The sequence below is a fragment of the Eucalyptus grandis genome, chromosome 3 (assembly GCF_016545825.1).
Source record: "Eucalyptus grandis isolate ANBG69807.140 chromosome 3, ASM1654582v1, whole genome shotgun sequence".
Taxonomy (NCBI): domain Eukaryota; kingdom Viridiplantae; phylum Streptophyta; class Magnoliopsida; order Myrtales; family Myrtaceae; genus Eucalyptus; species Eucalyptus grandis.
Window position 1 is genome coordinate 47,759,962 of NC_052614.1, and position 4,797 is coordinate 47,764,758.

Below are 4,797 nucleotides of genomic sequence, written 5' to 3' on the forward strand. Positions count from 1 at the left end.
ACCTTCTCTAAAAAGGACCTCCCTCCTGAGGGCCAAGCACACACTAAAGCGTTATATGTGTCCGCTCAACATTTTGAGACTAAGATTTCGAAGGTTCTAATCAATAATGGCTCTACCTTGAACATTTGCCTTTCATCCACCCTCCGTCAATTGGGGATAGGAATGGAAAATATCTCTCCTCCAAATATTCCCGTTCGAGCCTTTTAATGGGGTGAGAAGAGAAACAATAGGGGAAATCGACTTACCACTAACAATTGGCCCTATTACCATGACTCAAAAATTTCAAGTGCACCGGATATCTCAAGCAACTTTTAGCCTGCTATTGGGACGACCTTGGAGCCATGCTGCAGGGATCATTCCTTCCGGTCTTCATCAAATAATGAAACTTTTCATCGATGGAAAGATTGTGACTATCCGACGTGAAAGAGATGTTGAGACTTTCCATAACACTGCCATTCCTTTCATTGAGCCTGAGGTCAAGGGAGAGTCGAGCTATCACTCATTTGAGATGGTGTCTGTCACTCATGTGCCTGTTGGGTCGATTATCAAGAAGCCTCGGTTCTCAAAAGCCTCTTTGATGTCAAGTAAAGAACTACTCAATAACGGTTTTGCTATTGGGAAAGGTTTGGGTAAGCTCACCCCAAGGCAATGCCAAATCCCATTAAGGTGGTCAAAATCAACAAGTGTGAAGGCCTGGACTATCAGGATGGCCATAAGGATCAAGGTAATCATAAAGGCCCAAACATCAAAGGTAAGAGCTACCAACGTTTCTTGTCTCCACCTTTGAAGGATTTCTTTCCTGGTCCACCGAAGTTCTTGCAAGAAGAAGAGGCCAATGTCTACCACTTTGCTGATTTGTTTGAAGATGGTTTGGTTGGCACTATTGGTGAAGATGAAGAGCTCACAATTCCTGCTGTGTAAGGGATGTTTCTAGTTCTTGCATTTAATTTTTAGTCGTATTCCATTCATTTCTCCCCTGTGAGGGAATTCCATTCATTTCATCCGTTTGTCCTTGTAATAATCTAGATCACAAACTCTATGGATCCAAGATGATATACGTTGTAATGCAATTTTCGCATATCAATAAACTTCACGTTTTGTTAATAGACGTGTGAGGTTTCCCAAATCAGTCCTATGATGATGCTTTGAGGCCTGAGCCTCCACACGATCTATAGTTTCAAAATGTTTTAGTGGAACGAGGACGTCCGATGACATGAGGAAAAAAAAATTGAATTTGAAAATAAATTTTTCATGACATTTACATACATTGCATCCATTTATATGTGTGTGTGTGTGTGTGTGTCTATATATATATATGTATATGTACATATACATATATATATATATATATATATATATGTATATGTATATGTATATATATATATGTATATATAATACTAACCATTTTTTGATTGCATCTCAGGCATGACATTTCACATCACGATAGTCATTTGCATGGTTCGGATTCGCATTCAAAAGATTGTGACGAACCCCATTATTCCGACTCAGAGAATGAAGATGATCCTCGAGTTATTGAAAAGGAATGGCTCAGACATGAACAGTCCAAACCTCCTACCATCGAACAGTCAATTACTGTGAATTTAGGATATCGAGATAACCCTAGAAAAACCAAGATTGGGGCAGGTCTCTCTCAAGCGGATGCTAATAAATTAATTAGGCTTTTGAAAGAGTACCAAGATGTTTTTGCTTGGTCATATGCTGATATGCCGAGTTTAGACCCTGAGATCGTGGAATATGCGTTACCACTTGATCCTAATGTTTCGTCGAAGAAACAAAAGCTCAGAAGGACAAAACCCGAGTTGTCAAAAAAGATTGAAGAAGAAATCATGAAGCTCTTAAATGTTGGTTTCATTGAAGTCACCCATTATGCTGATTGGATTGCTAATGTAGTCCCGATTATGAAGAAGGATGGACGAGTCCGAGTATGTGTTATTTACCGTGACCTAAATAAGGCAAGCCCTAAAGATGATTTTCCTCTGCCACATATTGATGTCTTAGTTGGTAGTACTGCCGGATTCGAACTGTTCTCCTTCATGGATGGGTTTTCCAGTTATAATCAAATATGGATGAAAGAGTAAGACAAGACGAAAAGTTCTTTCATCACTCCATGGGGAACATTCTGCTACAAAGTTATGCCCTTTGGCTTGAAGAATGCAGGGGCAACATATCAAAGAGTCATGGTGACACTATTCCATGACATGATGCATAAGGAGATTGAAATTTATGTTGATGACATGATTGCAAAGTCAAGATAAGGTGAAGATCATGTTGAAGTCTTAAGAAAACTATTTGATCAATTAAGGAAATTCAAGTTGAGGCTTAACCCTGCAAAATGCATATTTGGGGCAAAGTCTGGGAAGCTTCTTGGATTTATAGTTGGTAACAAGGGTATCGAGATCGATCCCTCTAAGGTGAAGGCCATATGCGACTTGACAGCTCCTTCTATTGTTAAGGAAGTCCGAAACTTACTGGGAAGATTGAATTATATTGCAAGATTTATGTCTCAATTGTCAGAAACCGCTAAGCCGTTCTTTAAGTTGTTAAAAAAGAACGCCAAGGTCAAATGGGATGAAGAATGTCAAAAATCATTTGAAGAACTTAAGCGATATCTTTCGCAATCTCTTATGCTCATACCACCTATCCAAGGCGTGCCTCTAATCTTGATCTCACCATTCACAAAGAGTCTTTAGGAGCCATGTTAGCACAAAAAGGACCAAGGGATGGAATAGAGCGTGCCATATACTACCTCAGTAAGAAGTTTACTACTTGTGAGATTCGATATTTTGAAGTGGAAAAGACTTGTGTAGCCTTGATTTGGGTTTTATACCAACTGAGGCAATACACTCTTCATCACCACATCCTTCTGGTGACTAAGAACGACCCGATTAAATATCTTTTGGAGAAGCCCGCATTGGTTGGGAGACTCGCTAAATGGCAAATATTATTCTCTGAGTTTGATATTCAAAGCATGTCACAAAAGTCTGTCAAAGGGCAAGCCATAGCCGATATGTTGGCTAAAAATCCCAGGAAATCTAATGATTGTGATGAAATCAATGAACGAATTTATTTGGGCTCACCTAACAAGTGGACCATGTATTTCGATGGTGTAGTTAACTTTTTGGTTCTGGCATTGGGGCAGTTTTAATATCTCCAGAAGGTCAACATTATCCAGTAGTTGCAAAGTTGGTATTCCCTTGTACCAACAATATTTCTGAATATGAAGCTTGCATCCTTGGTTTGCAACTAGTTATCGATATGAAAGTCAGAAAGCTTCAAGTTTATGGTGATTCTGCACTCATCATCCACCAGACGGGAGGTGAATGGCAAACGCGGGACGTAAAGTTGATTCATTACCGTGAATATCCCGAAGACTTGGTCAAGGAATGTGATGAAATCTCTTTTGATTATCTGCCAAGATCACAAACTCAATTTGTCGATGCCTTGGCGACTTTATCTTCAATGTTACAAGTAACTGATAGTTTAAGCGTTGATCCTTTGCAAATTGATGTTTTGAAAAAGCCTGCTTATTGCCTGATGATTGAAGAAGAACTTGATGGTTAACCCTGGTATTATGACATCATGAATTACCTTCGAGAAGGAAAATTTCCCGAAGGGAGTCAAGCCCATGACCGAAAATATTTGATAAAATTGGCATCCAAATTCTTCCTCAGTGGAGGAGCTCTTTATAAAAGGTCTTTCGATTCAGTTTTACTGAAATGCGTGGATGCACGAGAAGCTAAACACCTGATGAAAGAAATACATGAAGGAGAGTGTGGCACTCATATAAACGGTCATCTCTTAGCAAGAAAAATCATGAGGCTCGGTTACTATTGGTTGACCATGGAAGCCGATTGTATTCAGAATGTGAGGTGTTGTCATCAATGCCAAGTCTATGGAGACAAAATCAACGCTCCCTCTAATGAGCTACATCAAATGTCCAAGCCCTGGCCTTTTTCAATGTGGGGCATCGACATCATCGGACCAATTAATCCTAAAGCATCGAATGGACACCGTTTTATCTTAGTAGCCATTGATTACTTTACCAAATGGATTGGAGCCAATTCTTATGCACATGTTACTGCAAAGAGCGTGGCAAAGTTCATCCATCATGATATCATCGCTCGATATGGAGTTCCTGAAGCGATCATCATAGACAATGGATCAAACTTGAACAACTAGGTGGTGGATGAATTACTTGGAGAATTCCACATTCACCATTTGAATTCTTCTCCTTACTGCCCACAGATGAATGGAGCTGTAGCAGCGGCAAATAAGAACATCAAGAAGATTTTAGCCAAAACGGCGGAAAATTATCGTGATTGGCATGATCGGTTGCCATATGCTTTGTTTGCTTATTGAACTTCAATTCGCACTTCAACTGGAGCAACACCATTCTCGTTGATTTATGGGATGGAAGCCGTGTTACCCGTGGAAGTGGAAATCCCTTCACTGAGGATACATTCTCAAATCAAGCTCTCTGAAACTGAATGGGTTCAGCAAAGATTTGAACAACTTAATATGATTGATGAAAAGCGGGTAAAAGCCTTATGCCATGGACAAAGCTATCAGAAGAGAGTAGTTAAGTCATTCAACCGCAAGATTAGACGATCTTGTTTTGAGAAAGGTCTTACCTATCATTCTAGATCCTCATTGGAAGTTTACTCCAAACTACGAAGGTCCATATATTGTAAGAAAAGTGCTACCCAGTGGTGCATTAATTCTTTTAGAAATGGATGGTCAAGAATTGCCAAGACTAGTAAATGCTGATGCTGTCAA